Source organism: Vicia villosa, linkage group LG1 (genome assembly GCF_029867415.1).
Source record: "Vicia villosa cultivar HV-30 ecotype Madison, WI linkage group LG1, Vvil1.0, whole genome shotgun sequence".
In the NCBI taxonomy this organism is placed as follows: Eukaryota; Viridiplantae; Streptophyta; class Magnoliopsida; order Fabales; family Fabaceae; genus Vicia; species Vicia villosa.
In genome coordinates this window covers 222,460,868-222,488,037 of record NC_081180.1, presented here as the reverse complement: position 1 = coordinate 222,488,037, position 27,170 = coordinate 222,460,868, and the positions used below count along the sequence as shown (strand labels likewise).

The 27,170-nt window shown below is 34.2% G+C and overlaps 1 pseudogene; it reads left to right on the top strand.

Moving 5' to 3' along the window:
- The first annotated feature begins 20,357 nt into the window (after positions 1–20,357).
- On the top strand, positions 20,358–25,813 carry LOC131622965 (GDSL esterase/lipase At1g28590-like; annotated as a pseudogene).
- Positions 25,814–27,170: the final 1,357 nt, after the last annotated feature.

The window sequence follows — 27,170 nt, the reverse complement described above, 5'->3', positions numbered from 1 at the left end:
CTAACAAACACAGATAATGAACAATGAGAGAGAATGGAAAGAGATGAAATGTTATGGAGATGAGTTTATATAGGCACGGATTTTAAATGAAATGCAATATGATTCTGAATGAAAAAAATTACAGAGATTGAATCAGTTAACATTTAATGAAGAGTGACGTTAGGGAAAAACGTGATATTTGAAATGATTTGCACAGTTACCTAGGGCGGCGTCTCATCAAGTGCACGCATGCTTGTCCAATTAGAGTGAACATGTGTTCATCTTCTGGAATAGCTGGTGATAGCTTTTTTACTTTAAAAGAGATTCTGAATCAACTTAGACATATGAAACGTTAGCAATAACAAAATCAGAATATCTAACTGATAAACATTCAGAGCTTCTTATAAAAGAAAATAAAACTGATCATTTCAAATCTAATCCATATATCAGAACTTCTCATCCTTTCATTATGGGCATAAATCCATACTGATATTCTTCAGAATGAACTTAAACCTATCTTCAGCAAGGGGTTTTGTAAATATATCAGCCCATTAATGGTCTGTATCAACAAAGTTTAAAGATAGAACACCCTTCTGAACATAGTCCCTAATGAAATGATGTTTAATCTTAATATGTTTAGCTTTGGAATGTAAGATTGGATTCTTAGATAAACAAATAGCAGAAGTATTATCATAGAAGATAGAAATGTTACTCTCATATATCTGATAATCTTCTAGCTGACTCTTCATCCAGAGCATCTGTGTACTACATCCAGCAGCAGCAACATATTCTGCTTCTGTTGTAGAGAGGGCAATTGTAGCTTGCTTCTTGCTGTACCAGGAGATCAGGTGACTTCCAAGAAATTGACAACTTCCAGAAGTACTTTTCCTATCAACTCTATCTCCAGCATAATCAGCATCATAAAATCCTACTAAGTTGTATTCTTCAGATCTTCTATAGACGAAACCAACATTAGTAGTACCTTTCAGATACCTCAGAATTCTCTTAACAGCTGTTAAGTGAGATTCTTTAGGATCTGATTGGAATCTTGCACACAGACAAACACTGAATAAAATATCAGGTCTAGAAGCAGTAAGATATAGAAGAGATCCAATCATACCTCTATAGAGCTTCTGATCTAACTTCTTACATACCTCATCCTTACCTAGAACACACGTTGGATGCATAGGAGTTTTTGCTTCTTTGCTTTCTGAAAGATTAAACTTCTTCAGAAGTTATTTCACATACTTGGTCTGATGAACATAAGTTCCTTCAGAAGTTTGATTGATTTGGATCCTAAGGAAGTACTTGAGTTCTCCCATCATGCTCATTTCAAACTCAGCCTGGCCACTGGTGCAAAAGTTTCAGTATAGTCAATACCTTCTTACTGACTATAGCCCTGAGCAACCAGTCTGGCTTTGTTTCTTACAACTTCTCCTTTTCACTTAGGTTGTTTCTGAAGACCCACTTAGTTCCAACGATGTTGAATCCTTTTGGTCTTGGAACAAGATCCCATACATAATTTCTTATAAACTGATTTAGTTCTTCTTGTATGGCAATTATCCAGTCAGCATCCTCTAGAGCTTGATCAACAGAAGTTAGCTCAATAAGAGATACAAGACCAAATTGACATTCTGCATTATTCTTAAGGAATGTTCTTGTTCTGATAGGATCTTCTTTCTTTCCAATGATAACATCTTCTGAGTGAGCAGAGTTGAGTCTAGAAGATCTTCTGATAGTTGGCTCTTCATAAATTTTGAGATTCTCTAATGAAGCAGCAACTTGATCTTCTGACACTTTTCTTCTGGGTTCTTCAGCGTCTGAATTAGAGATTTCTATATTTGCAAAATTCTCAAACTGCTTTGGCTTTTCAAGACCAAGCTTATCATCAAATCTGATATTGATTGATTCTTCAACAATCAATGTTTCAGTATTGTATACTCTATAGCCTTTTGAGCTTTTAGAATATCCAAGAAGGAAACACTTCTGTGCCTTAGAATCAAACGTATGCAGATGATCTTTAGTGTTCAGAATATAACATACACATCCAAATGGATGGAAATAAAAAATGTTGGGCTTTCTATTCTTCCACAATTCATAAGGAGTCTTATTAAGAATATGGTCTTATGGAGATTCTATTCTGAATATAACATGCAGTGTTGATTGCTTCTGCCCATAAATGCTTAGCCATATTGGTTTCATTGATCATGGTTCTGGCCATTTCTTGTAGAGTCCTATTCTTTCGCTCTACAACTCCATTTTGCTGTGGAGTTCTAGGACAAGAGAAATCATGGGAAATACCATTTTCTTTGAAATAAATCTCAAAGAATCTATTCTCAAATTCGCCACCATGATCACTTCTGACCTTTATGATTTTACACTCTTTCTCAAATTGGATCTGAGTGCAGAAGTCAAAGAACACTGTATGAGACTCATCCTTGTGTTTCAAGAACTTTACCCATGTCCATCTGCAATAGTCGTCTACGATGACTAATCCATATTTCTTCCCTCTAATTGATGCAATTTTGACTGGGCCAAAAAGATCAATGTGCAGAAGTTCTAGTGGCCTAGAGGAAGAAACAACATTCTTAGATTTGAATGCAGGTTTGGAAAACTTCCCTTTCTGACATGCTTCGCAAAGAGCATCTGATTTGTATTTCAGATTAGGGAGTCCTCTGACCAGATTAAGTTTGTTAATCTGAGAAATCTTTCTCAAACTAGCATGGCCTAATCTTCTGTGCCAGACCCATTGCTCTTCACTAACAGACATAAGGCAAGTGACCTTATGATTCCTAAGATCTTGAAGATCAATCTTGTAAATGTTGTTCTTTCTCTTGCTTGTAAATAGGATTGAGCCATCCTTTTGACTAATAGCTTTACAAGACTTTTGATTAAAGATTATGTGATAACCATTGTCACTTAATTGACTTATGGACAGTAAGTTATGAGCTAATCCATCTACTAGCAGAACATTAGTTATGGAAGGAGAGTTACCAATACTTATGGTTACAAAGCCAATGATCTTGCCCTTCTGGGTCGCTCCAAACTTAACTTTGAAGGATAGAAAAACACTTAGAAAGGGGGTGGGGGTTTGAATAAGTGTAGCTTTAAAACTTATAAGATAAAAACAGTTTGCACAATGATTTTTATCCTGGTTCGTTGTTAACTAAACTACTCCAGTCCACCCCCTTGGAGTGATTTACCTCACCCGAGGATTTAATCCACTAATCACACGAGATTACAATGGTTTTCCACTTAGACAACTTCTAAGTCTTCTAGAGTATACTAATCACAACCTGATCACTCTAGGAACAATCTGCTTAGATACCCTCTAAGACTTTCTAGAGTATTCTGATCAACAACCTGATCACTCTAGTTCTTACAACTTAATGTAAACAAATTCTAAGAGTTACAATGCTTCTAATAAAGCTATTATCACAACTGTGATTTTCTCTTAAGTTTAAGCTTAATCTCACTAAAGTATTACAACAGCAATGTAGTGAGTTTGATGAAGTTTGAGAGCTTTTGATTTGAACAACGTTTCAGCAAGTTGATTCAGAGTTCGTGATTCGTAATTCGTAACATAGCTTCTCATCAGAACTTCATATTTATAGGTGTTTGAGAAGATGACCGTTGGGAGCATTTAATGCTTTGCGTATTCAGTACAGCATTGCATTTAATGTTTCACTCTTTTGTCAACTACCTCGAGCCTTGCTTTCGCTGTGTCTACTGACGTTGCCTTTAATAGCTTTCAACATTCCTTTTGTCAGCCAGTGTAGCCTGCCATCTAGTACTTGATTCTGATCTGATGTTTGTGTGAACAACGTTTGAATATCATCAGAGTCAAACAGCTTGGTGCAGAGCATCTTCTTGTCTTCTGACCTTGAAGTGCTTCTGAGCGTGATACCATGAGAACTTCAGTGCTTCTGCTTTTGATCTCAAGTCCTTCTGATGCTTCCATAGACCATGTTCTGATTCTGCTTGACCATCTTCTGATGTCTTGCCAGACCATGTTCTGATGTTGCATGCTGAACCTTCTGAGTCAGTGCTTCTTGCGCTGATTTTGTGCATACTCTTTATATAATTCCTGAAATGGAAATTGCATAGTATTAGAGTACCACGTTATCTCATACAAAATTCATATACATTGTTATCATCAAAACTAAGAATATTGATCAGAACAAATCTTGTTCTATTAATCTCCCCCTTTTTGATGATGACAAAAAACATATATAAATGATATGAATTTGCGATCAGAATATCAGACGGCTAAAGACAATTACATAGCTATATCATAAGCATATAAACATAGTGTGTGAATATGTCTCCCCCTGAGATTAACAATCTCCCCCTGAGATAAATAATCTCCCCCTGAAATAAATACTGGAAGAAATTTATAAATAAAGGACTTCCCTGAGTATTTTCCATTTCAGTTGAGACGATCACATATGCTTAGATCCTCAAAACATTCATAGCTTCTGATTCTTGCTTCCATAGGACAGCTTCAGAGCTTGAATTTCTTCTTGAATCATTGCATGCTAGATTGTATCAGAACAATGTTGAATGTACCAGAGCATCATCAGAGCATCTGTACATCCTGAAATGTTATAGAACAAACTAAACGACAACAGTCAGAGTATGAATGAATCAGAACATAAAATATGTATCAGAACAAAAACAACAATGTTTCAGAGCATATTTAGAACTAAAACATGCATCAGAACATATAAGGAATAAGAATGTGTTAGAGCATATTCTATCATCAGAATATCAGAACATTCTTCCTTCTTGCTTCTGATCTTGAAGCTTTACAGCACTCAGCTTGCTTCCATACAGAATTGCTTTTCCTCATGTCTTTGCTTCTCATGTTGAGCTTTTAAGAAGATCTTCACTTCCTGCAAAACACTCAAAGACATAGAACTTGCAAATTCTTGTTAGAAATGTGGAGACTTTCTCCCAGCAACTGATAATATAAATCAGATCATTTATCACATTTTCTCCCCCTTTTTGTCATAACATCAAAAAACATAAAAGATTCAGATGAAAAACAAAACAAAGTGAGAGAAAAGAAGATAACTTTCATTGATTGCAAAAGGAGAATTGTCAGAAGTACAAGAAAGATGCAAGAAGACAGATGCAAGAAACAAAGAGAAACTACTAAGACACAAAGACTAAGACGACCCTAGCTTAGACATAATCTTGGCCAGCATGTCATGAATCCCAACATTGCTCTCAGTCTGCCTCTCCATGAAAGTGCGGAACTCAACATTGGCAGCATCTTGCGCATCCATGCGAGAAGATAGCTCAGCTTGGTCCTTCTGAATAACCTCTAGAGTCTTCACCAAAAGAGAGGGTTCACCAGAAGAAGCTTCACAACTTCTGTTCAGAGGGACAACGTTATGAACCGCAGCTTCCATAGTCAGATCATCACCTTGATGTTCCTCAACAGGAATAGTCCCAGCAGGATGATCTTCAGCATCAGCTTCTTCCATAGAAGCATCTCCTTCATATTCTGCAGCGGGAGGATCAGAATCTCCATTTTCAAGAGCTTGAAGAATGGCAGCAAGATTCCTTGGAGCAGAAGGACTTTCAACTTCTGGCGGGTCAACAACTTCTGGAATGACCAAATTGAAGTCTCCAGTCAGAACTGGATACTTAGGTCTCCATACCACAATATCCCTGCAAGGGTTAGCTTCCATTTCCGCAGCAATTCGTGCTTCTACAAGTTCACCAGTGAATTCCTTCTCTTCAAAGATATATCTCCCTCCAAGACAACTGAACCAGAAGTCTTCATAGGGTCTCAGAATTCCACACGGTCGTGGAGCGAGTTCTACACAAATTTCCTGAAGTTCTTCAAAATAAGCATCTGCTTTTCTTCGGAAGGTTCTCCAGAATTTTCGCATAGCAACATCATTTAATCCAGCATGTTCAACTATTCTGAGAGTATCAAAGACTCTTCTGACGTTCCTCTTTACCATTTCATAGATTACACCAATAGGGTATGCTCGGCGGGATTTTATTATTGTTATGGGGGAATCTGGGTTTGGGACAGAATAGGGTTGAGGCTCTCTATCCAAACGAAAAGATGATTCTGCTTCATTCTCATAATCTAACACTACCATCTCAGCTTCAGGATGAGGCTTGGGTGTGTAATTGCAGTCACGGAGCAATTGCTCATGTGATGCATAATCTGGAATATCTGATACAGCAGAATTATTTTGAGAGGTGGAAGGAATGGGTTCGTAGTTTGTATGAGGTGGAGGTTGAGAAGTGGATATATTTGTGTGAGGTGGAAAGAGAGTTTGAAGGGGTGGTATATCAAGGACAGGGTTTTCAAGGGCCTGGTCAGAAGCAAGGTTGGTTGAGGGTGGAGATGAAGGAATGGGAACATTTGTGATGGGTGAAAGAGGAGGAGTAAGAGTTTTAGTTATAGGAGAAGAAGGAGGTGTGAGAACATGGATGTTTATGGGTGATTTTGATGGGGCTTTTTCTGGTTGATTTACTGGTTCAGGGGTTTGAGCAACAGCTATTGGTGCAACTTCTGAACGTAAAGCAGGAACAGAATCAGGTTCAGAGAGATGTATACCTTTGGACACCTTCTGAACTGCTTCAAACACAGCCTCCAGCTTCCTCTGCTTCTTACTTTTCTGCTCTTCCACAATCTTTGCCTTTCCAAGAGAAATTTCTCTTCTTCTGGCAGATTCCAGTCTCTCCTTCTCATTATCAGCAGCCTTCTGATCTTCAACTACTTGAGTTGTTGGTCCTTGAGTAGTTCCTTCTGGCTGATTTACAGCTTCTGCTTCTTCTTCTTCATCCGAATTATTAATGATTAATTTTCTTTTTCTTGTCTTCTTCTTCTCAACAGCTTTTTCAGTTTCCACATTTTTATTTTTCATATTTCTCTTCTTCTTCTTTTTCTTCTCAGCAGTCTCTTTTTCAACTACAACTTTCTGAACTTCTTCAGCAACAATTTCTTCTTGAGCAGCTTTCTCAACAACTTCAGTAGCAGCAGCTACACTCTGGACTACCTTCTCCTAGTTATCAGAAGGATGATCAAATTTTCTTTTTGTCCTTCTTTCCTTCTTGACAACCGCTTCAGGGGCAGCTTCTGAAACATCTTCTGAAGCAGCAGGCCTGGAAGTGGAAACTTTCTTGCGACCACCCTTAGCAGGAGCAACTTTACCTTCTTCTTTGAATGAGTTCAGATAGATAGTTCTGACTTCTGGCAGCTCACTTCTGAAGAAAGACTCAAAGTCAGCAAGAACAGGATCTCTTCTGCTTCTTGCTCCAGGAAGAGGTTGAGGGGTTTGAACAACAACATCAATAACACTCATCTTTCTCAAGGTGAGAGCATTCAAGCAACTTCCAGTATCAACAACAAGATCTTTGATTGTCCCTTGAGCTTCCAGGTCCTCAACAATATTGGAATGAACCTGAAGATTTGTAATAATTCTTCCAAAAGGAATAATAGTACACTTCTTCTTTCTGAAAGCATTTCTGGAATCCCTCACAGCATTCCACGTGTGGTTGAAGATTATGTAGATAACATCAACCTTCTTCTGAGTGGCAATGCAATACAGAATGTATTTCTGCTCATTGTTGACAAAATCTGCAGAATGGGTTGCTTTCCTGTGATAAAAACACCCCAGAAGAATCTTGGTCCAGATTTTGTAGAGATCCTTCATGCCCTTGACACGATCAGTTTTCTTCACATCTTTATAGAGAGTAGCCAATACTTCATCCCATTCATCCCTTAGATCAATTTCATGAGCACCGTCATGGTTTCTTAGATCAAACATCATTCTCAGGATGTTTTCAGTAACAACTACAAACTTCCCATGGACAAAGGACAGAATAGATTTAGGAGCAACAACAGCATGCACCCAAAATTCCTTTACAAGATCTGGGTAAACCGGTCCACAGATCTCAGCAAATAAAGAGGTCCATCCTTGAAAGATGATATCTTCTTTAAGATGATACCCATGTTCTTCAAGACTGTCAAAGTCTACCATAAGTTCACAGATAACTTCTAACTCCTTTTTGGGAATAGAGCAGGAGATAACTGGAACAAGTTCCTGATCTTCTTCTTGAAGATGAAGAAGAGCAGATGAACCAGCGTTGAGAGATGATGAGGCAGCCATTGAAACAGTACTGAGATTGCAAGAACAAATTTTGGGTTTGCATTTAGGGTTAGAGAAAAGGGCAAAGAGGTTACAAAAATGCATGCACGAGGAGAGAGAGAATGGGAGTGAAAAAGATAAACGTTATGATTTGAAAAGTATTTATAGAGACGGATTTGAAAAAGAATGCAATAAAATTATGAGAATGAACAGTTACAGAATCAAATGAAATCAACTACATTAAATGATGAGTGACGTTAGGTGAGAGAACGTGGTAATTGAAATGATTTACACAGTTACCTAGGGCGGCGTCCCATCAGATTCACTCACGCTTTTACCATTTGTGCAGACACGTGTTCACCATCAGAAACACTTGATGACAGTTGTGTTGTATTGCATTTGCTTCTGATGATGACTAGAGCTTTTCATCTTCTGATTCTGGTCACTGATTCTGACTACCATTCTTTAGAAATGATCTAGTTCTGATAGGATCATCTTTCTTTCCAAGAATCACATCTTCTGAGTGAGCTGAGGTGAGTCTAGAAGATCTTCTGACTGTTGGCTCTTCAGAAATTCTGAGATTCTCTAAAGATGCAGCAACTTGATCTTCTGATTCTTTGCTTTTGAGATTTTCAGCTTCTGATACTTTGCTTCTTGGTTCTACAGCTTCTGATATATCAATATCTATATCTGCAAAATTCTCAAACTGCTTTGGCTTTTCAAGACCAAGCTTATCATCAAATCTGATATTGATTGATTCTTCTACAACCAATGTTTCAGTATTGTATACTCTGTAGCCTCTAGAGCGTTCAGAATATCCAAGAAGGAAACATTTTTTAGCCTTAGAATCAAACTTACCAAGATGATCTTTAGTATTCAGAATAAAACAAACACATCCAAAAGGATGAAAATATGAAATGTTGGGCTTTCTGTTCTTCCACAATTCATAAGGAGTCTTATTTAGAATAGGTCTTATAGAGATTATATTCTGAATATAACATGCAGTGTTTATTGCTTCTGCCCAGAAGTGCTTAGCCATATTGGTTTCATTGATCATGGTTCTGGCCATTTCTTGTAGAGTCCTATTCTTTCGCTCTACAACTCCATTTTGCTGTGGAGTTCTAGGGCAAGAGAAATCATGGGCAATACCATTTTCTTTGAAGAACTCCTCAAAGAATCTGTTCTCAAATTCACCACCATGATCACTTCTGACCTTTATGATTTTGCACTCCTTCTCAGATTGAATTTGAGTGCAGAATTCAAAGAACACTGAATGAGACTCATCCTTGTGTTTTAAGAACTTTACCCATGTCCAGCGACTATAATCATCTACGATCACTAATCCATATTTCTTCCCTCTGACAGATGTTGTTTTGACTGGTCCAAACAGATCAATGTGCAGAACTTCTAACGGCCTTGAGGAAGAGACAACATTCTTAGATTTGAATGCAGGTCTGGAGAACTTGCCCTTCTGACATGCTTCACAAAGAGCATCTGATTTGTATTTCAGATTTGGGAGTCCTCTGACCAGATTTAGTTTGTTAATCTGAGAAATCGTTCTCAAACTAGCATGACCTAATCTTCTGTGCCAGACCCATTGCTCTTCAGAAACAGACATAAGGCAAGTCACCTTCTGCTTCTCAAAATCTGAAAGATTAATCTTATAAATGTTGTTCTTTCTCTTGCCTGTAAATAGGATTGAGCCATCCTTCTGACTTACAGCCTTGCAAGACTTTTGATTGAAGATTATGTCATAACCATTGTCACTTAATTGACTTATGGACAATAAGTTATGCGCTAATCCTTCTACAAAAAGTACATTAGTTATGGAAGGAGAGTTACCAATACTTATGGTTCCAGAGCCAATAATCTTGCCCTTCTGATCTCCTCCAAACTTGACTTCTCCACCAGACTTAAGCACCAGGTCTTGGAACATAGACCCTCTTCCCGTCATGTGTCGCGAGCACCCAGAGTCCAGGTACCATGACATTTTGTGCTTTGTCTTCTTTGCAGCTAAGGATATCTGCAACAGAAATTATCTTCTCCTTAGGTACCCACAATTTCTTGGGTCCTTTCTTGTTAGTTTTCCTCAAGTTCTGATTGAACTTGGGTTTAGCATTATAAGTAACAGGAGGAACAACATGATATTCTTTAGGTTTGGCAACATGATATTTTTTAGGTTGTGTCACTTGCTTTTTGGTGTGTGTAGTGTTAAAGCTTTTGGCATGTGAAGTGAGCCTAATATCATGTGAGTGGCCATATTTGAACTGATCATACAATGGCTTGTATGTGATTTTCAAATCATCAACAGGTTCAAATTTGTGTGAGGTATCACCCTCATAGCCAAAACCAAACCTTTTGTTTCCAGAAACGCCATATATCATAGAAGCAAGATGACTTCTGCCAATACTTCTAGATAGGAACTTTTTGAAGCTCGAGTCATATTCTTTCAGAATATGATTGAGACTAGGAATGGATTTTTCTGATTCAGAAGGAGATCCAATATCTTTGGATAATTTTAAAACTTTTTCCTTCAGTTCAGAATTTTCCACTTCTAGCTTCTTAGTTTCAAATTCAAATTGCTTTTTCAGCTTTTTGTATTTGATACTAAGATGAGCCTTGAGTTCCAGAAGTTCAGTTAAACTGGAAACTAACTCTTCTCTAGATAGTTCAGAAAATACCTCTTCAGAATCTGATTCTGATGTAGATTCTGATCCATCATCCACTGTGGCCATTAGTGCAAGATTTGCTTGCTCTCCTTCAGAGTCTGATTCTGATTCTAATTCAGAATCATCCCATGTCGCCATAAGACCTTTCTTCTTATGAAACTTCTTCTTGGGATTCTCCTTCTGAAGTTTTGGACATTCATTCTTGAAGTGTCCAGGCTCATTGCACTTATAGCATATGACTTTCTTCTTGTCAGATCTTCTGCCTCCAGAAGATTCTCCTCTTTCAGGCTTCTTTGAATTTTTGAAGCTCTTGAACTTGCTTTGCTTGCTCTTCCAGAGATGATTTACCCTTCTGAAGATCATGGACAGTTCATCTTCTTCTTCTGATTCTGATTCTTCAGAATCTACTTCTTCAGCCTGAAAAGCGTTAGTGCATTTTTGATAATTAGATTTTAATGCAATAGACTTACCTTTCTTCTGAGGTTCATTTGCATCCAGCTCTATCTCATGGCTTCTTAAGGCACTGATTAGCTCTTCCAAGGAGACTTCATTCAGATTCTTTGATATCTTGAATGCAGTCACCATTGGACCCCATCTTCTGGGCAAGCTTCTGATGATCTTCTTTACATGATCAGCCTTGGTGTAGCCTTTGTCCAGAACTCTTAATCCAGCAGTTAGCGTTTGAAATCTTGAAAACATCTTCTCAATATTTTCATCATCCTCCATCTTGAAGGCTTCATATTTCAAGAGCTTTAGTCTCCTTGACTTGAGCATTTCCTTCATGGGTCATTTTCAATGACTCATATATATCATAGGCAATTTCCCTGTTAGATATCTTCTCATACTCAGCATGAGAGATATCATTCAGCAAACAGTCATACATTTATGATGATTTTTGAAAAGCTTCTTTTGATCATCATTCATTTCTTGTCTTGTAAGCCTTACGCCAGTAGCTTTCACTGGATGTTTGTAACCATCCATCAGAAGATCCCATAAGTCACCATCTAGACCAAGGAAGTAACTTTCAAGTTTATCTTTCCAGTATTCAAAGTTTTCACCATCAAATACTGGTGGTCTAGTATAACCATTGTTACCATTTCCATTGTATAGCTCAGCTGAGCCAGATGTAGATGTATTTGTTGGAATTTCACCAGACATCTTGTACTGAAGCGTTTTTCTCTTCCTGAATCTTTTCTAAACACGGTTAAGTGCTTGCACCTTAGAACCGGCTCTCTGATGCCAATTGAAGGATAGAAAAACACTTAGAAAGGGGGGGTTTGAATAAGTGTAGCTTTAAAACTTATAAGATAAAAACAGTTTGCACAATGATTTTTATCCTGGTTCGTTGTTAACTAAACTACTCCAGTCCACCCCCTTGGAGTGATTTACCTCACCTGAGGATTTAATCCACTAATCACACGAGATTACAATGGTTTTCCACTTAGACAACTTCTAAGTCTTCTAGAGTATACTAATCACAACCTGATCACTCTAGGAACAATCTGCTTAGATACCCTCTAAGACTTTCTAGAGTATTCTGATCAACAACCTGATCACTCTAGTTCTTACAACTTAATGTAAACAAATTCTAAGAGTTACAATGCTTCTAATAAAGCTATTATCACAACTGTGATTTTCTCTTAAGTTTAAGCTTAATCTCACTAAAGTATTACAACAACAATGTAGTGAGTTTGATGAAGTTTGAGAGCTTTTGATTTGAACAGCGTTTCAGCAAGTTGGTTCAAAGTTTGTGATTCGTAATTCGTAACATAGCTTGTCATCAGAACTTCATATTTATAGGCGTTTGAGAAGATGACCGTTGGGAGCATTTAATGCTTTGCGTATTCCGTAGAGCATTGCATTTAATGTTTCACTCTTTTGTCAACTACCTCGAGCCTTGCTTTCACTGTGTCTACTGACGTTGCCTTTAATAGCTTTCAACATTCCTTTTGTCAGTCAGCGTAGCCTGCCAGCTAGTACTTGCTTCTGATCTGATGTTTGTGTGAGCAACGTTTGAATATCATCAGAGTCAAACAGCTTGGTGCAGAGCATCTTCTTGTCTTCTGATCTTGAAGTGCTTCTGAGCGTGATACCATGAGAACTTCAGTGCTTCTGCTTCTGATCTCAAGTCCTTCTGATGCTTCCGTAGACCATGTTCTGATTCTGCTTGACCATCTTCTGATGTCTTGCCAGACCATGTTCAGATGTTGCATGCTGAACCTTCTGAGTCAGTGCTTCTTGCGCTGATTTTGTGCATACTCTTTATATAATTCCTGAAATGGAAATTGCATAGTATTAAAGTACCACATTATCTCATACAAAATTCATATACATTGTTATCATCAAAACTAAGAATATTGATCAGAACAAATCTTGTTCTAACAAACTTCTCCAGCAGATTTAAGCACCAGGTCTTGGAACATAGACCTTTTTCCCGTCATGTGCCGCGAGCACCCAGAGTCCAGGTACCATGACATGTTTTCCTTTGTCTTCTTTGCTGCCAAGGATATCTGCAACAGGGATAATCTTTTCCTTAGGTACCCACAATTTCTTGGGTCCTTTCTTGTTAGTTCTCCTCAAGTTCTGATTGAACTTGGGTTTAGCATGAAAATTAACAGGAGGAACAACATGATATTCCTTATTCTGAGCAACATGATATTTTCTAGTGTGTGTAACATGCTTCTTGGTGTGTGTAATGTGGAAGCTCTTAGCATGTGATGTGAGCCTAATATCATTGGAGTGGCCGTACTTGAATTCATCATACAATGGCTTGTATGTGATTTTCATATCATCCACATATTCAAGTTTGTATGGGGTTTCACCCTCATAGCCTATGCCAACTCTCTTGTTTCCATTAACTGCATATATCATAGAGGCAAGTTGACTTCTTCTAATACCTCTAGATAAAAACTTTCTAAAACTCAAGTCATATTCCTTAAGAATATTGTTCATACTTGGAATAGACTTTTCGGAACCAGAAGATGATTCAACATCTTTGAATAATTTTAAAACTTTTTCTTTCAGTTCAGAATTTTCTACTTCAAGCTTCTTAGTTTCAAATTCAATTAGCTTCTTTAGCTTTTTGCATTTGATACTAAGTTGAGCCTTGAGTTCCAGAATTTCAGTTAGACTAGAAACTAACTGTTCTCTAGAAAGTTCCGAAAATACCTCTTCATAATCTGAGTTTGATGTAGATTCTGATTCATCATCAACAGTGGCCATCAGCGCAATGTTTGCCTGCTCATCTTCAGAGTCTGACTCTTGATCAGAAGAATCTGAGTCATCCCAAGTAGCCATAAGGCCTTTCTTCTTTTCAAACTTTTTCTTGGGCTTTTCCCTCTGAAGCTTTGGACACTCGTTCTTATTGTGACCTGGCTCCTTGCACTCAAAGCATGTCACCTTCTTTTTGTCAGATCTTCTGTGTCTAGAAAATTCTCCTCTTTCAGAACTTTTAGAACTTCTGAAGTTCTTGAACTTCCTTTGTTTACTCTTCCAGAGTTGATTTACTCTTCTCGAGATCATGGAAAGATCATCTTCTTCTTCTTCTTCTGATTCAGACTCTTCAGAATCTTCTTCTTCAACCTGAAAAGCGTTAGTGCATTTTTTACTATTGGATTTTAAAGCAATTGACTTACCTTTCTTCTGAGGTTCATTTGCATCTAACTCTATTTCATGACTCCTCAGGCCACTGATCAGCTCTTCAAGAGAGACTTCATTCAGATTCTTAGCAATCTTGAATGCAGTCACCATTGGGCCCCATCTTTTGGGCAAGCTTCTGATGATTTTCTTGACGTGATCAGCCTTTGTATATCCCTAGTCAAGCACTTTTAATCCAGCAGTCAGAGTCTGGAATCTTGAGAACATTGCTTCAATGTTTTCATCTTCTTCCATCTTGAAAGCTTCATACTTCTGGATGAAAGCAAGAGCTTTAGTCTCTTTGACTTAGGCATTCCCTTCATGAGTCATCTTCAAGGATTCAAATATGTCATGAGCAGTTTCTCTGTTTGTTATTTTCTCATATTCAGCATGAGAAATAGCATTCAGCAGAGTAGTCCTTGACTTGTGATGATTCTTGAATTGTTTCTTTTGGTCATCACTCATTTCTTGTCTTGACATTTTTACTCCACAAGCATTTACTGGATGTCTGTAACCATCCAAGACTAGATCCCATAAGTCACCATCTTGACCAAGAAAGTAACTTTCAAGTCTATCTTTCCAGTATTCAAAGTTTTCGCCATCAAATACTGGTGGTCTAGAATATCCATTGAAACCATTTCCATTGTTGTTTTGATCATTAGAGACAGGTGTAGCAGTTGATGCAGCTGTTTCAACCATATTGGCTTTGTGTTTTTCTCCCTGAATCTTTTATCTAACACGGTTAAGTGCTTGCACCTAGAACCGGCGCTCTGATGCCAATTGAAGGATAGAAAAACACTTAGAAAGGGGGGTGGGGGGTTTGAATAAGTGTGACTTTAAAAACTCTTAAGATAAAAACAATGAACACAATTATTTTTATCCTGGTTCGTTGTTAACGAAGCTACTCCAGTCCACCCCCTTAGAGTGATTTACCTTAGCTGAGGATTTAATCCACTAATCAATCTGATTACAATGGTTTTCCACTTAGATAACCTCTAAGTCTTCTAGAGTATACTGATCACAACATGATCACTATAGGAAATCACCACTTAGATAACCTCTAAGTCTTTTAGAGTCTACTGATCTAACTGATCACTCTAGGAACCTTTTACAATCAATGTAAATTAAATTTTACAAGAGTATGAAATGCTTCTTAGAAAGCTATAATCACAACAATGATATTTCTCTTAAGTTCTAAGCTTAACACTCACTAAATATTACAAGAGTTTGTGAGGTTGAAGATGAAGTTCGTGAGCTTTGATTTTAACAGCGTTTCAGTATTTTTGCAAGAGTTGGTTAGCTGCTTCTGATCAGAACTTCCATATTTATAGGTGTTTGAGAAGATGACAGTTGGATTTCATTTAATGCATTGCGTGAATAGTACAACGCTGCATTTAATGTTTCACACTTTTGTCAACTACCTCGAGCCATGCTTTTGCTGCATTTGCTGACTTTGCCTTTTGTAGCTTCTAAAGTTCCTTTTGTCAGTCAGAGATTATACTTAATAGCCTGTCATCTTGTACTTGCTTCTGATCTCAGATTTGTGAATACAATGTTTGAATATCAGATTCAATCAGCTTGGTGCATAACATCTTCTTGTCTTCTGACTTTGAAGTGCTTGAGCGTGATACAATTCGGAACATCAGTGTTTCTGCTTCTGACTTCATGTTCTTCTGATGCTTCATAGTCCATGTTCTGATTCTGCTTGACCATCTTCTGATGTCTTGCCAGAGCATGTTCTGATGTATCCATCCGAAACCTTCTGAGTCAGTGCTTCTGAGCGCTGAATTATGCATACTCTTTATATATTTCCTGAAATGGAAAATGCAAAGGATTAGAGTACCACATTGTCTAATACAAAATTCATATATATTGTTATCAGCAAAACAAGAATATTGATCCGAACAAATCTTGTTCTAACAGATTCGTTTTATTAAATTATTATCGATAAATAGTTAGTTACATAAATATAAAATATATCTATATTGATATTTTATATCGAGCTTATTTTTTATATAAAAAGATTAACAATAATGTAATACTTTACAAATATATATATATATATATATATATATATATATATATATATATATATATAATTATTTTAAATACGATAAACTTAATAGGTGAATAAAATATTTAATATAATATAAACATATTCAATATTGAGAATTTATTAAAGTGATATTGGACATTTTTAAAAAAAACTATCCTTATTCTTATATCATTTATTTTCGCTTGAAAGACATCTAAATCTCCCATAATATCTATTTAATCCATAATATTGAAAAAATAGACCAATATAAAAAACAAAATCTATTCAATATTAATATTGACTTAAAATATGAATTAAAACCTTTAAATTATTATAGTTTAAATTCAGTATTAAATAACAGGAAAAGAGAGAAGAGCATTACAATAGTGTGATGACAAGACCTAATCCACTAAATTAACCAATAAAAGAATAGATAAATAAATGACAAAAATAAAACAATTCAAAAATTAAAAGATAAATTAAAAGAAAAAATATAGTGGATTAGGTCTTGTCATCACACTATTTATTTATACATTTATTTATCTCGCTAATTGGAGTTGATATCAATGGCAGACATTGAGAAAAAATCATTAAAAAAAATGTATAGGTGAAATGGATAGCAAAGGCATTGAGTAAATAATGACCGAAGGATTAAGGGTGGTTATAAAGATTTGTAAGAAAAAAAACATTATTTTATGATAATTTTAACATCATTTCTAAAAGTTCATTATTCTACCAATTAAAAAAAATAGTAACTGATAAACATAAACATAAATTAATTATTGTGTTACAAATAATATTTTTATGAGACCTTTAATGGAGTTAAAGAGATGGAATAAACTGGAAAATAAACAGTGGTAGCTGGTTATGGAATAAAAAAATATTGTTATATATTTATAATAATAACAATTTTATCAATTTTTGAAATGTTAATTATTTTCTACGAATTAATAAAAACATATATAGTAACTGATAAACAAAAATAAAGTAATGTATTAAAATAATATTTTTATGACACATTTAATGAAGAGTTAAAGAGAAGAAAAAAAATTGAAAAATAAAAACGGGTAGGTGGTTATGGAATAGGAAATAAATTGTTATATATTTATAATAATTTACACCAGAATATATTATTATTATTAAAAAATTAAATAATATTAAAATCAAAAATAAATTAAAATATAGGAATGTTAATATTTTTCCTAGAGTTATGTATTTTTTTTATTTTAATATGTTGAGTTTCTTATAAGGAGGTGTAAATTATTTATATAAAATATTATTTAATTTATTTATGTAGTGTTTATGATTCTAATCAAAATAAATGTCAATATGTTTTAAAAAATAAAGTTACAATATAGAAATACTAGTATTTTCTAGAGTTAAATATTTTATATAGTCTTTATTAAATATATTAAATTGATACATTGCTATAGAATTGATAAAATTTCATTAATCTGTTATTAAAATATAATATCATATCTAACAATAATAATATTATAATTAAAAGTGACATATTATTAGTAAGTAATATCAATATTTTATAATTATAAAATAAATAAGTTTTAATATAAATTTATATTTCTAAATTAAGCAATGAATGCAAGAATTAAAAATTAATAATATATTTATTTGACAATTTTTAATGCAAAATTTATTTGAGATTTATATTTAAATAAAATATAGAATTCTATAAAATATTAAAAATTTGAAAATTTGGTTTAACTTGAGAAGCTTTGTGAAATTGCCACATAAGCATAGGTTCAGGATTTTGTCTAGGATGAGGAATTCTTGCATGGCTGAGTATCTTAAATATACATTCCTCAACTTATTTTTACGCGTTTGTAATACATTATTCATCTTAAGATTTGAATTACCCGTGCGGACGCACGGGTCTTCTACTAGTTCTTGTATGGAAACAACCATAAATCCACGTTCTTAGGAACAACCAATAAGAAGTAAGAAAAATTTTAATTTATTTCATTTTTAATTTCTTTTTTTATTTTGATTCATAGGGTGGTTATGATTATGAAGGAGAGAGAAAATATTGTATTTGTTTTTTAACTAATTAAAATTTTGTGATTGATTATGTGGAAGAGAGTTTCTTATGTTCGTGTCTACCTAAGAATTTTCCGACTTGGATTTTCATAATGACAACCTTAGATTTATATTAAGTAGATATCAAAGACTCATACAAACACCTAAATATTAGAGTGAAATTGCAAGGGTTCCATGTTCACTACTTTAAGAATCTCGAAACTCAAATGACATAAAAAGAATTCTCACACGCATGTATTCCAGATCACTAATATAAATATAAAATGCATCGATAAAGTACCCTTAAGGATGCCTCATAACCACGCATGCCTCACCCTTGCTGCTTCGAGAAGGTCATCATCTTCATTAGAATAAGAAGAAACAATAACCAACAAACAAAATCCTTCAACTTCCTCAACATTATGGTAGTTTGTGGAATACCCTACCACGTTAGAGAAAGGCCTACTAAACTTTGAGAGTTTCATTAGATGCTTATTATAAGTCTTGTTTTGTATTATGAAAGAGGACTAAGAAGTTATGAAAAAATCACTCTTATGTTTATTGATCCATCATCATTTAGACACATGATCTATTCAATTAGAGAGAAAAATTTTGCTTCCTAATTGATTTTACAATCTTCCTTCCTAATAGATTAGCATAAAGCCATAGTTGATTTTACCCTGATGTGCCTATAAAAAAACCAGAGGTCTGATACAGGTGGGCGTAGAAGGCAGGCAATTACGAAACTCTTCATTTTCTTGGTTCATATCTCTTTCTTCTAGGAATTCTAGCTATTTTAATTGTTATAAACATCCCAAGCATTGAGAGGACACAGGTTGGTTGGCTTGTAACGAGGCTTAGCCTATATATTATAGGAAATATGAAAAAAAAATGCATTACTTCATGCCTTAGATGTTTACTTTACTTTACCAGGCTTATTTTTTTGCAACTTTATTTTTCTATCAAGTGTTATACCCAGGACTCCATTGGGGCTATCTTATTCAAGTATTCTTACTTTAATCTAAATTCTTATTTTTATTCCAAATATTTTCTTGATCATGTATGCAACGACCATGTATTTTTCATTTGATTTACCATTGAATATGTTTGAGTAGTTCCTTAGGGACTAAGGGTCATGAGGATTGTCTCATAACAAGCCTCGAATGAATTCCCTATCATTTTATCACGAGAAGCAAAGTTAAATGTTATTTTAGAACTCTGAGTTTTTATCTAAATGTCGTTTATGAAAGTAAAGGTATGTTTCGGTACCCAAAAGTAGAATGTTAGACAATTGAGCTTGAGACGTTAAAAGCGTCTCAAATGCAGTTAAGAAAGCTTCATCTTTATAACTATGCCATTATATAATTTTATAACTAAATAATTATTTTTGAGACTTCTTAAGTCCGATCTTTTGAAATCTAAAGCCATGCTTTATATGGCTTTCCCCTTAGGCCAACCCTGCTTTTACTCGAACCATCACAGCTAACAAACTTTTTTAGGAAGACTTTTATCTCCAAAGTTCAACATATTCATTCATTCACAAGTTAAAGGGTAAGAGTATAGTTGATTGCATGTTACCCTAACATACTATATCTTCGTATTGGTCCATAGCAATCTATCTCAATATTACTCTTGAACTTAACAAATCCCTATTCAATAAATTAGATTATGGGGTATGATTCTCCTTATCTTCACTCCAAAATAAAAAGAGATGGCCCCCCTAGTCTAAATTTAAATAAATACTAAAAATAATTATGGGGACAATCCCGGCTTAAGACATTATTTGCAATCAATCACACACCTAATTTTGCATTATAATATAAAGTAAATGAAGAGATTAAATATGAGGTAAGGTTGGTGCAGTACAATTTGTTCACATTTCTCATGGCAAAACAAAAATGGAGAACAATGACATTACAATTACTATTTCTTACATTGTTATTCACGGCGGCATGTTCCTCTTACTCTTCAATCTTCAGCTTCGGCGATTCCCTAGCTGACACCGGCAACCAGCAACTCATCTCTCCCAATCGCTGTTCCTTACCTCCCTACGGCAAAACCTACTTTCATCGTCCATCTGGGCGTTGCTCCGATGGACGCCTCATCATTGATTTCATAGGTATGCTTACTTGTTTATTTACGAATCACTTTCTGTTAGGCCGACAACTGTCTTTAATTTCAACGGTTTTTTTGCAGCTGAATTATTAGGAATTCCAATGGTGAAACCATATTTAGAAATTAAAAATGGTGTATTGGAACATAGTAGTCCAAATGAAGGAGCGAATTTTGCGGTTATAGGAGCAACTGCGTTGGACGTTAGTTACTTTGAAGAGAGGGAAGTTCATAATGTTGCTACCAATTATTCATTAACGGTCAGTTGAATTGGTTTAAGGAACTTCTCCCTACTCTTTGCAATTCTTCAAAAAGTAAGTTTTTCATTGTTTTTGATAATTTCTCAATACACCTGTAAGAAAAGAAACAAAATTATTCTCTTTTTTGTCAAAAAATAAATTATTTAAAATACATTAATATTTTTTTACCAGATTTTAACATATAAGTGTGAAACTTTTTTTAGCTATGTTTTTTTATCACATACCTAACTATAATTCTTTTTTTTAAAGTAAATAGGTAATGGAGTAGCTTTGAACCTGTAACTCTGTATCTGGTTTTTCTGCACTAATATTTTAAAAATCGAATCGAACAAATCGGCCGAACTTAAAATTAATCTCATTATTGGATTGGGTAAACTATTGAACCGGTATGAATCGACCAAAATCGGCTAAAACCAGTCAAGACCGAATAATTGGTTCGAACCTGTAAGTGTGAAAATTTTTTTAGCTATGTTTTTTTATCACATACCTAGCTATAATTCATTTTTTTAAAAAGTAAATAGGTAATGGAGTAGGTTCGAAGCCGTAACTCTGTATCTAATTTTTCTACACTAATATTTTAAAAATCGGATCGAACAAATCGGCCAAACTTAAAATTAATCTCATTATTTGGATTGGGTAAGCTATTGAACCGGTATGAATCGATCAGAATCGGCTAAAACCAGTCAAAACCAAAGAATTGATTCTTTTGAAAAACCAACCGGTTAAATGTTTTTTTTCGACAGAAAAACAACGCTGCTTTGATAATTTTTAAAAAAAATAAAATCAAAATATAAATAGACTTTATTAAAAACTTATTTGAAACAACTTTCTCTCTTTAAAATAAATTTATTAGACAAATTAATTTGTTATTCGGTTCATGTTGCAATTAAACTTTTTTTTAATATTATTTGGATTTATATTTTATACTATTTTGTTGTGTGTAATGATTATTTTTAAATTTTAAATTTAAGAATAAATTTGCGAAATTATGATATTTTAAAATTTTAAAATTTTGTAGGTGTCCTAATATTTTTTAAAGAACAAGTCAACTCATTCGACCTGTTTAATAGCTATATAGTTTTTAATAAATAATTTCTTATTCAATCGAATTATCTGATTTAATTTGATTTAATCATGATATTCAACTGATGATTAGTGATTCACCATTTTAACCAGTGACACACAACTCTCATCGATTTGACAAACACTTTAATTTTTAAAATATTGCTATGCATAACTATTGAAATGGTTAACGGAATTATAAGGGTGAAACTTTGAATTGAAAATTTAGTTTTATTATTAATTTATCTAGTTGTTTTGATGGTGTGTGATGATGAACTTGCTCTTTTATTATTTAGTATTTAAAAAAATATATAAAAGTATAAAAACATCGTTAATTTTAAGTATAAAAGTATGAGAGGAAGATGAAAATATTTTAAATTTTAATAAGAGGAATCGATTTTGTGAATTAGGTAAAATAGGAGGATCAAAACTGTGATTAGGACAAAATTCTATTAATACTATTGTAAGCAAATTTAAAACAAATATAATATGATATACTAAAAATTAATAGTGAAAATAATAATGATAAAATTATGTTTAAAACATATAAAATAATAAAATATAGATTATATTAAATTAGGGATTATTAATGCTAAATAAAAAAATTAATATCTCAAAATAATAAATAAAAAGTATCAAAATGTATATTTAAGATTTAGTTCGATTAGAAAAAAGTAATTAGAAATTCAAAACATTGATTTTGTTTTCACAAAATAACTTATAATAGTTAACTTTCCATCTAAAAAATAAGCTATAAGTTAATAAAATAAGCTATAAACTCGTTATGAAAATACAATAACGAAACAAGTCTTTTATTTTTATATGAGCTTATAAGCTATAAGCTCAAAAATATGTTGTCAAAGCCTTAGTATTTAGACTTTTCTAAACATGACTTTCAAATGGGCAACATGAGGTTCTTTTTTACTAAACTTCACTATCATGTTGTCTATGTACACCTCCAACATATTTGACCTTTGAAGATTTTATTCATCATTCACTAATATGTTACACTTGCATTTTTTAGCAAGAAAGACATTACCTTGTAGCAAAATATCCACCATCAGTCGTAAATGTTGTCCTCGTGCATTCTTTGGGTTCCATTGGTATATAATCGTATCCTAAATAAGTGTCCATGAAAGACAAAAGCTTGAAGTCAGGTGAAATGTCACCACCTTGTATATGGGGCACACAATCCTTGGTTATTTAATTAATAACATCAATCAAATAACATGGTGACTTTTAATGTATCATCTTTGCTTAAAAATACGAGAATTCTATTGAACACGCCATTTAGATTGTTCTACTCATATCCTCAATTTTTGAAGTCATGGGACATGATAAAAAACTAATTCTTAGGCCAATTGTTGGTGGATAATATGAGAATAAGATGGTCTGTCTGGGGGTTGAATTTATTAGATTATTTACTTTTAACAAATTAAAATTTTACGAGATGGTGCGCAGATAATAATTGCTGAAGCAAAATATAATAGATATATTGAAAATGATATGTTTCAATGTTTATCACAATTACAATAGATAGTAAAAAATAAACATAATCGAGGTAAGTATAGTTTCTTTGACAAGAAATAAAACAATTTCATAATTCAATTTTCACACGTTTAAATAGAATTTGATCATTTGGTTGTTTAATCCAAAATTAAAAGTCTTTACAATTATAACCGAAAGATAGAATAACCAATGAACTAGATCCATCACATACCTAATCTTATACAATAAATCACTATAAGTAAGGTAAAAATGTAATGACATGATATTCTAAAAATGTAATAAAATGAGGAATTTTCCATTTTGGTTTAAGTCATTGTTTGCACTTATGATTCGTGTCTGAAAAAAGTGTGATTAAGATCATGATTTTTTTTAAAGAAAAGTGAGTAGTCATTATTCGAGTCAAAAGGAGGTGTGATTCGACTCAAGGAGTGTTGTGATTCAAGTCAGACATATCCTTCATCCGAATCAACTTGAGAGTGGCAAAATCAAAATTTTAAATTGATGTTTGATTTGAATCAAACTTCAATAAATCTCTTTTTAAGTTTTCTAACTTGTCATTCAAGACACACACAAGATGTCGATTTTGACCAGCTTGTTTTAAGTTTTCTAAATGTTTACTCAAAACACAATGGCATGAGTTCAAATCTAATCTATTGAATGATAGGGTTACTCAAGGTACAATTCTAATCAAATAAACGGATAATACGAATACACATAAATTACAATTCAAAATTTTTATTCCAAATCATTTTTAATAAAACATTAAAATTAAGATAATACCAACTGAGCAATTTCGATTAATGTGTGCTCACACTTTGTCATAAAGTTGAGATTAGATTAGAAATATTGCATGATGTTTCAGACATACGACATCAAATGGTCTTGAAGGATCATTTCTTCTAATGTTGTTGATGATTGTGCAAAAATACTCCCCTCAAGTGTGATTCCATCCACTATATTTTCCCTTAAGAGAAAGTTATTTCATCCACATACACTTGTATCTCCGTCCCTCAAGAGGGAGCTCATTCATCGACATATACATGGATTGGTGTTGACACTCTTACCACATCATAGCCACTTCAGTGAGACACATTATCTGACCACCACCATGTCAGGAATACTTTCAATACAAGGAGTCAGTCCTTTACTTTTGAACCATCAGCTGTACAACCACTGTTGGGTCAAAGCAGAGTATCCACATTAGGTCAAGAGAAATCATTAAGTGAGAAAGATACCACATATTCACCTAAAACCTTAAGGTGATAGGTGTATGGGTCCTCTCACTTATGAAGTGTTCAAGCTCCACTTTTCCAACTAATGTGGAACTTCCAATGCACGCTTGTGCACAAATAGCTCATACACTTAGAATCAACACAACAATTATTAATTGAAAACGAATCAATAATATAACTTAAGTTAATTTAGTTAACTTAATGAATTGAAAATGAATCTTCTAGGCTGCCATGATATTCTTAAAAATTCATTATTTCTTGTGGGAGAGATTGGAGGCAATGACTTCAGCAGTCCCTTATTTACACATAAGAGCATACAAAAGGTTAGTACATACGTGCCAGATGTAATCAAAGCAATAACTTCATCAATCAATGTAAGATTGTTTTCTCTCTATTACACTATATGAATAAATTTCTATTTGAATTTCAATTTTTCAAGCATACATAATTTTTATATTATGTTTTCATAGGAGTTGATTGGTCTAGGGGCACACACACTATTGGTCCCTGGGAATTTCCCACTAGGATGCAAATCAATATATTTAACCCTTTATGAAACCAAAGACGGTAACCAATATGACTCATTCGGTTGTTTGAAATGGTTAAACAAATTTGTTAAATATTATAACCAGAAGCTTCAATATGAAATACATAGGCTTCGAGAAATTCATCCTCATGCTAATATCATATATGCTGATTATTACAATGCTGCATTGCCATTATACCAGTATCCATCAAAATTTGGTAAACCAACATTCTCAACTTCTAAAGTAAATTACTTCCTAAGTCTCAAATCTTTTGCTTCTTTAACTTTTAGAAATATATATTGAGAAACAATAAATTTAGGTTAGTATATTCTTTAAGGATTTAATGTTTATATAAAATGAGTTAGTCTAAGACATTATTTCATAACTAGTGGGATGATTTTTAACTGCAGGTTTTACAGGACTCCAAACCTGTTGTGGGATGGGAGGTTCATATAATTACAATGCATCAGAACCTTGTGGAAAACGAGGCGTGATTTCTTGTGATGATCCTTCTCGATATATTGGGTGGGATGGTATTCATTTGATTGAGGCGGGCCTTTCAAGGCGCATATTTCTGACTTTAGGCATATCATCGATGACTGCTTCAGTTGCAAACACATAGGCGGGCCTTTCAAGGCGCATATTTCTGACTTTAGGCATATCATTCCGATGATTGACTTTGAACATGGAAGATAGAGTAGCCAAGGCGTCTGCCATTCGATTCTGATCTCGAGGTATATGATGCAATTCAACTTTGTTGAAGAAAGTCAACAGACGTCTTACATAATCTCTGTAAGGAATCAAGCCTGGATGGTAAGTTTTGTGGTTGTCGTTTTTTTTACCTCCCCGTTTCACTTGGGAGGACGGCACGCTAGACCCTTCACGTGAAATTTGGAAGGAGAATGCGCCCGTGGTGGGATGAATTTTATTTCAGTTCTTCCTACGATATCACACGAACTTTCTTATTTGTCCTACGAGTAGGAAAGGGGAAAAAAGATCTCAACTAAACCCTAGGAGTTTGCTAAGTGTGGGGATTACACCTAGACTAGAAATTCTGGAGTCCGGGAGGTCGGTTATACATAGGGAAGTGTTTAAACACCCTACATATCTGTAGTACTCTACAAGAACCTTCTCTGTGTCTAAATGTGTTTGTGCTGCTAATGATTATTGGGAAAGTTTCTCCTTTGTGTTAGGAGAAGGAATTGAATTGAATAAAAGAAAGACAGACAGACAGACTGACTATTTTTGGTATTTTATTAGCTCGCTAAGGTTCCTTGTGAACCTCATGCCTACATATCCCTAATGGAAGTCAGAGCTTAATGTAGTTCGGGGAACTAATTAATTATTAATTATATTTGGGTGCCTTGCTTGAAGCTCAAGGTTGAAGCTTGAATTAAATCTCTGTTTACAATAAAGAGACATGAAATCATCTTTACAGAGAGGTATTTGTACTATTCTACCTCAAACATTTTGAAAGAGTGACAGATTAACTGGATTCATTTCATTAAGAGAGTGACCTTACTTGTGTGTTTGCAAGTATGCTAGTATCTCTTGAATGAAAGAAAGATGCTCGTCCAAATTAGGGAAAGTTACCACATGTCTGGGTTTTACTGCCAGCTCATGCCTTTCAAAATCCTAAATGGGAGACTTGATTGAAATTGAAATTGAAATTGAAATGTTGAAATGTTTGTTTGTTTGAATGTGGTAGAGTAGTAAAAATATCTCTCTATAGAGATAAGCTATGTCTATCTATTGTATAAAAGATTTGACTTTAGCTGGCTTGCATGAGGCCCAAGCTTGAGGATTTTTAATTGATTGATTATTATTATGATTCTGGGAGAAAACTCCATTGAGAATTAATTTACAAGGGATTTTTGTGTTCTGTACAAAGCCCAGAATTGAGGCTGACTCTACTTAGGGAGAATCTATTTTGATGGGTTTTATTTGGTGTTCTGTACAAAGCCCAGAATTGAGGCTGACTCTAGCTAGGGGAAA